Below are 7764 nucleotides of genomic sequence, written 5' to 3'. Positions count from 1 at the left end.
AAGCACGACATCTGTTTCAGGTTCTAAGTGCTGCTAATTGGGTTTTGTTCTGTTCTACAGACGACCACTGACATCAGCAAGACCCTTCCTGCTGACTTTGCTGAAATCTGAATCATGCCATTAATGGATAATGTAATGTTGTGAGAGAAACTTCAGTATATCAGGAAAGGACTGCTTAAACATTTGAAAACTCATAAACAAACCCAATTCAGTAGTGAAACATTTTGTACAGTGCAAATCAAAACTTGGAGATATTACAGAACAGCTCTGTAGGAATGGAATGTTGTTTCTGCATTAGATGTTGAAACGGGGGAATCGATCTGAAGAAGTAGGTTACAAAGTATTTGTATTTTGTAACTTGTCCTTAGAAATAGCTGATGTGAAAAAGTAGAAATACCATGTATGTTAGTAGTATATTTTAGAAATATAGTTGCTGGATTACGTGATTAATTCTCACTTGCAAAACTGCAATAGCTTTTAAATGTTGTGAATAGTATGTGTATAGTATTATGGACCAGAAAGCATGTTGTAAGGCTATTCTTTTTGGATAAGAGACCCACAGAAAAAGAAAAAACACACAACAAGAATCAAAGAAGCCAGGGCCTCCACACAAGGAGCCTACTCAATGGCTGAGTACTTCAGGTTCACAAATCTTCCTGATGCTTAACTAAACATACGGAACTGAAGGCGAAATGGCTGGGGAGACATTGTACTCCATACAAGGAGTAGGGCAAAATGTACCATCTGTAACACCCAGAAATATGCAAGTAAATGGAGAGCCGTGCATTTTGGGACACGTGCAAGCAGCAGAAACAGCGATGATAGAACACGAGTGTGAGTACACAGATCTTAGAGTTGGTACTTTTTGCACTGCAGTCTGGTTGGCTGAAGGGGTAGAAGTTGTAAGTATTGTTTCTGGTAGTAATTGCATGGTAGACAGTTCAGCTGGAAGTCTTTTTGCCCTGAGGTGAGCGCTCAGAATAAATGTTCCCTGCTTTGAGTCCCCTTTACTGCTCCAAACTGTGTGCTAACTATTGTATTGAAAGCTGAAAGGAGAATAGATTGACTACTTTTCTCCTTGTTCTTGTCCATATTTTACTCTCAAATTGCTATAATTTTTTGCCTTTCTGCTAAAATGAATCTTACAGTACTCTTGAAGCTTTGGAAAAGGGTGTAGATTTCTTTAGGGGGCCTTTGTGGGAAAAATGCTTTCCTCTATTTAGGTGCTGAATTATTTTTCAGTGATCTTATTTTTTGAAATAAAAGATGTGTGTAGTATACATATAATTTTGCCTTGAAAAGTTATTTTGTCAGTTTTTGCTGCAATCCATTCTGAGGTTTCATATACAGAGTTCTTCTGTTTATTTATTTTTATTTATTGTTAACAGATATTTCCTTTGTACACTGTTAGATTTCCCCCAGAAATTAATTGACATCTCAGGACAAAGTCAAAAGGACATTACTGTGCATGATCCTGCACGTGTACAGCTCTCATTTAAATTAATGAAACAGATGCAAATCCATGATTCTAAATTGAGAACGAAGACCAAACCTAATTTTATTCATTTACTTATTTATTTTTTAAATTACATAGGAAATGGCAAACATACAGATTTCTGTTGCTTTGCAAGCATCGGAACAAATAGAAATCTTATAACAGTGGTTATATATACATATATATATACATATAACATATATATACATATATACATATATAAATATATATAACGTGCTTATCTGAAACCTTTCCCTAAAAACAAAGATATGGATTCACCTTGCATTTTATCCATTATGCATGTAGCATAATGAATGTATGGTACAGCTCTAAAAAAAAAAAAAATTGCTATGTATGAAATTACAGGGTACAGCATAAATGGCTTAAATGTACAATTACTGCCTGCTGTATTTAGAGCAAATAAGAAGACTGCTTGCCCTTTTTGATGCTATCTGGAAATATAAACACTGGAGAGACCTGTTGCTTAGTTATTTACAGGCTGATCAGGCTTCATATTATCCCCAAGCATGTGTACACAGACATACAGAAAACTACACCTGTGCCTTACACTCCCCAATTTCTTTGCCAAAGAGTTTATCATTGCTCTAGTAATGAGCAGTTCAAGATGAAGATTCAATTTTTTCCCTGTTCTTTGCTTAGAAAATGCAGTGATTTTTGCATTTAATAGTGTGTATTTCAAGATCAGAATGTGTACATTAAATTTTTTTCATTAAGCTCTGTTAACGTGAAGAAACATTACAAGAAATCCTTTTGAGTGATCGCTTGCTTCCAATGGAATAACTATTCCCATACGTAGAGTTTGCCTCCACATGGATTTGGTGTACAGCTGCCAAGAAATTGCTTTTAAAATGTCATTCCTTTACATGACTGCGTTTCAATCTGGTGTTCTACTAGGGGCTAATGGTAGCCAGCCACAATCAGCCACAAGGGGCAACCAGCAGCCACCATGCTGACCCAGGGGCCAATGCGTAGGATGAAGGCAAGTGAAGAGAGAGATTTCCTTGGGTCCTGGAGGGCTGGCTGGAGGTATGCAGTGACACTAGGAACTCCAGATGGCAGAGCCAGGGAGGGAATGTGGAAAGGAATTACAGAATCACAGAATGGCCAGGGTTGGAAGGAACCGCAAGGATCATGAATCTCCAAACCCCTCAGACACAACCAGGGCCACCAACCTCCACGTTTAATATTAGACCAGCCTGCCCAGGGCCCCATCCAAGCTGGCCTTGAACACCTCTAGGGATGCACAGGGCATCCACAACCTCTCTAGGCAGCTGTTCCAGCACCTCACCTCTCTCATAGTAAAGAACTTCCCCCTGACATCCAACCTAAATCTTCCCTTCCTCAACTTCAAACCATTTCCCTAGGACCTACTCATCAGCCCCGTGTTCAGATGTTGGAGGGGCAGAGCAGGCCCTGTGCTATTTAAAAGCCTCCCAGTGTAATTTTGATTTGAATAACGCTCACCTTCCATGTTCAGAGTTCTTGGCACATCTAGTCTCAGAGGAATGCTAGTCTAAGTCATAGGGTTTCCCTTCAGCAGAACCTGTCTGTCTCTAACAAGGCTGTTTCCTACCACCCTCAGGTATGCATTTGGGAACTAATGTGTAAATTAAAAATGGTGGGGAATGACCACAGCTGGTATGGAAAGAGGGAATGCTCGTGGAGGAAATAACACTGCCCTGGATGCTTTTTTTTTTTTTTCCCCAACTGTGTTGCTGGCACTGCAGCTGGATCACTGTGGTGCCCTGCCTGCCTGCATCCCTTCAGGTCTTCAGGTCAGAGCTTAGGTATGTCCTAAGGTGAGGACAGGGAGTGAAGAGTGGACACAGACAGGTTTTGTCCTGGGGTACAGCTCGAATGGAGCTTTAGTATATACTCTTTATGGATGCAGCATCTATATGCTCCTATATTTATGTTTATTTATTTAATTTTTTTTTTCCCAAAGCTCTGTTCCCAAGAGCTGGGCTTCTGTTTAATCTTAGTAACCACACTTGGGCTGAAGAATGATTGTCTGTGTGCACTGGGGAAATGCTGTCTTTTCTGTGATTCTTTTATAAGACTTGAAAGAACTGCAGAGATGGGAGAAATGCTGAAATAAAGGAGCTGGGCTTCACCCTTTTAAAGTTTGTACAATGCCAGTCTTTCATAATATCCAGTCTCATAGGGAAGCTGGGCATCTCATAGAGATAAATGTAGTTCCCACTGCTACTGAAATCCATTTTACACCACGTTGCATGAAAATGGGGTCATACTGCATTGCAAGTAATAAACTAGGATGTTATTTTGAGAGAATTCTCCCTGTCTCTCTCCTAGGGTTCCTTCTACACAGTGATATGTGGCATTTATATGTCTGTATAACTACTTTATCTTCTTTATCTTACTGAGTTACAAATAATCTCATAGTTCTTCAAATTCTTCCTTCTTTCCTTCTCTTTCCTTCTTTTCTTTCTCACCCTTTGAGTTCTACAGATTATTTTTTAAACTTCATAATTTTAATTCCGATGACTTGATTCACCTAAATTTAAACAGATTTTTTCTTTTTTTCCCCATAATAATTTCCATTTCTATGGGAACTGTTGAGTCACAGCCTGAACCACTGATTGATCACCTGAGGACAGGACTGAATCAGCCCTGGGAACACAGATGAAGGCTGTAGACCCCATTTAAGGGCTGACTGCCACTAGGAAGGATCTCTTACTGGAGATTCCTCTTCTGTGAAGTCTTTTCTGTGAACCTAGATCTTTGGATACAGGTGAGCATTCTTTCCTTGTTTGTTTCTTTTCCCATTTCCACCACGATGATCTTTCCAGCTGTAACGCTGACTGTAACACTGTTTATACTTCTTCATCACAATTCCTAATGTCTGCGTTGAATGGCAAGCATATACTTCTTGGAACAGAATTAGAGGTTATCCTTTAACATAAAATGCCTATTAGTCAAAGGCAATTACATTTAATACTTTTTGGGGCTAAGTTACAGCAGGCCCTTGATGCTTAAATGCTGTTAATGTGTTTCAGAAATGTAGTGGCACACGTTTGCGAAGTGCTTCCTTGTTTTTATTTTTACTAGGTGTAATTCAGTTTTTGAAAAGTCCTTGAGTGTTGGCTGACATCTGGTTTAGGCTCTTTTCCGTAAGTGAGAATTCTTCTTGTTACTGCTATAGCAGTAAGTGTGATTGAATGAAAAGGTAATGACTTATCTCTTTTTATATTACATGCGGATGCTTAGAAGCAATCCTCAATACTATTTAAAACTATATAATAATATGTGTTTATCATCAAGCGTTTACAAGGGCTCAATAAGGAGGCAAGTTTTCTCTTTATTTTAGCATCTGTGGAAAGAACAAAAGAGAGAAGGGAAAACAGGATTTTCTGTAAAAAGGATTCAAGAAGGCAAAATTCAGAGCTTGGTGTTTGGATCCATATTCCAGGCCAGCCTCAAAATCAGGTGAGGAAGCCATGCCCGCGTTTGATTTCTTTATGACATCATTTGCTATTCACAGATTCCCACAATGTTTTCTGTTTGTTTGAAGTAGCACAAGAGTAGTTCAAAGTCTTTTAATGTAATCCAACAAACGTGTCCTTGAACAACAACAACAAAAAATTGCAAGTACAGTCTGTGGCTGATTCCATCATAATTTTCTCTTTTTATTTTTCTGCTACAGATTGGACATTTAAAGGTGGCTTTCCTCTATTACGTGTTCTCCTGTCACACATCCTATCAGCTTACACTAGAAAGTGTCCCTTCTGGTAGTCTCCAAGCACAAGGTCTGTTCACACAGAAGTTCTGGAACACGTGCAGTGTTGGTTGCGTCACTGATTACATGGGAACTTGACAAATTATAATAATTACGTTCCTGTTCATGAAGTTTCTGCTTTACAGGGAACTGGAGACGGTGATACTCATTTGCAATTACCTTTGTGAACTGCTGTAATTACGCACTTGGAAAATGACAGCATTTTACTTTTCCTCATTGTTCAAAGAACAGATGACTGTGGGCAAGAAGTACCTTGCAAAGGCTCTGAATTACACTTAAGTATTTGCTGTTCAATGATACTTAATCCTGTGTTATTACTTTTACTATTTTTAAGTATTTAGTCGAGGGTTTTTTTTGTCTTTTTTTTTCTTTTTTCTTAAGCCACTGGAGTGTCTGATTGTTCTGGCTTCCAATTCCAGTTAATGTACTGACTGCTGAGTTACCAAAGATATTGTGTATGTACACATGCCATATAAACCCATCTCTGCCTACATTAACACCATACCATGTATGTGGAGACAAAGTGGATTTATGTGAATCTTTATCTTATCACCACTTCAATTTCAATCTTTCTCTCCAGGATTTACAGTGGCATTTCAGGGGTTACCATTAACAGAAATAAAATGCCCAACAAAACTCCAGAGGAAAACGCATTCTCCTATAAACCTGTGTAACTTTCAGTTTGTAAAGTCAGTGCACAACTATAGGGAGTGCGAGTGGAGAATGCAGATTAATATGTATAATTTGCTATTAAAGCAGTTTTTCTTTTTTCTGAAGTTTTAAAGAGCTGTTTGTTCTGTTTCTCAAGTTTTCTTCACAAAATTAGTTTTTTTTAGTACATGGCTGTAAACATTCTCTCCCAAAAGAAAGAGTTTACAGGAAGAGCTTGGAAAGTTTAGGTTTCCACATACAGTCATTTGAAGTGATATCACTCAGACAAAAATTGCAGCTCAGGCCACTACACCATGCTGAAGGGCTTTGGCTTAGAAAACATCACTGTTCTTTTTTTTCCTGTGATATTTGTAAATATATTTTGATTTATTTTTGGTCAAAAAAACGTTCTGAAAATAAGTTTAGTTGTTAACCTGGATGCCTTTCCCACCATTTGTGGTAATATTTTGTTTATTCATAAACTTATATTTAAAGATGTCTCCAGCATTGCAGCCTTTTGCATACTATAATACTGTACAATAGTCTAATAGTGTATATACTCCTCTTGATGTAGGGTATAATTTCAGTGTACCTTTTCCTAGTTTATCCCTAACTGAACTTAATTTGCAGCCCTGTGACTTGTGTAACATGGATCACCATCTCTCACCAAAGTGTGATGTTGGCTGCAGCTCTGCTTGTGCTGAGAGAGGCTGCATGCAGTACACAAGGGACAGGTCCAGAGCTGCCATCCATTTGGCTTAGAATTATGAGCCTGGAGACATAAATCTTGATGTCTTTGATGATATCTCAGATATAAATATTCAAAAATTGGGGATGATATTGAGTTTTATGAAGATTTTGAAGTGAAGATGAAAGGTAAGCATCTGAAGACCACTTCAGCTGCTGAGTAGAAATAAGAAAGATGAATATAATGGCATTTCTATTTGGATGCAGCACAAGACATTAACAGTAGAGTGTTTCCAGTAGCATAATGAGCTGTGAGAATTTTGGAGGGTGGAAATTCATATTATAAAGTCTGGAATAAATGTGCATGTTGGAAATACTGAACATTTCTCCCTTTCCTTTTACATAACATTTGTTTGTGAACTTCGGTCAGGGTTCTGGGCTTCATTTTCCACCATACACTTGACAAAATTTGGGCTTATTGAATCCCAAGCCTCTGCAGCATCTATCAGAGATGTAAATGAGCAGTGGCAGTGCCACGTACTCTGGATTGCACTGATGATTGCGTTGCCATGGTGATAACAGAGCATACAGGTTCCTGAGGTGGCATCAGTAATGTGGCAGTTTGAAACTTAATCAATGTTCTGCTACTTCTCTGTATTTCAATATCACTTCAGGAAAATTGAATTCTAGGCAGTTGTCAGTCTGGTTTATTTCCTGTGGATTTCTTCTACAAAATTTCCCTCTTTATTTTATACTCTGATCATAATACAGTAATTGAAATCTGTGTTGGTCTGTCATACTAATTAGATGACTGCCTTGAAGAAGGCAGCCTCTGCCTGTTGTGTTCAGCAGCAAACCCATGTGAAATATTTTGGGCCAAATACTTCAGTAACAATTTTTGTGCCAAAAAGATACTCTTTTTTCAGAAAATTCCTCTTGGGTAGGTTTGTTAATTTTGATAAACTTTAAGCACCGTGTAGGACTAGAAGATGATTTTGCCTATTGGTGGTTAAAGCTGTCAACAATAGGCGAAAGGATGTTGTCTCCTAGATCTTAAAAAAAAATATGTTGAGTAAAAAGGTGTCTTGCCCTTATGAAACATTAATATATTTACAGCAGCACTTCAGTGTGTCTCAACTTTGAGAGAAATTTG

The 7764-nt window shown here is 38.2% G+C and overlaps 1 long non-coding RNA gene across 1 annotated transcript; it reads left to right on the top strand.

Annotated features, from left to right (window-relative positions):
- Positions 1-4112: 4112 nt before the first annotated feature.
- Positions 4113-7295, top strand: LOC149918076 (uncharacterized). The gene is made up of 4 exons (XR_016466370.1): positions 4113-4268; positions 4586-4647; positions 4845-4963; positions 5181-7295. It is a non-coding gene; the product is annotated as an uncharacterized LOC149918076 (long non-coding RNA).
- Positions 7296-7764: the final 469 nt, after the last annotated feature.

Source organism: Phasianus colchicus, chromosome 4 (assembly GCF_987193195.1).
Source record: "Phasianus colchicus chromosome 4, bPhaCol1.hap1.1, whole genome shotgun sequence".
NCBI classification, from domain to species: Eukaryota; Metazoa; Chordata; class Aves; order Galliformes; family Phasianidae; genus Phasianus; species Phasianus colchicus.
Note: the sequence above shows the minus strand (reverse complement) of the source record. Positions and strands in the feature narration are given on the sequence as shown.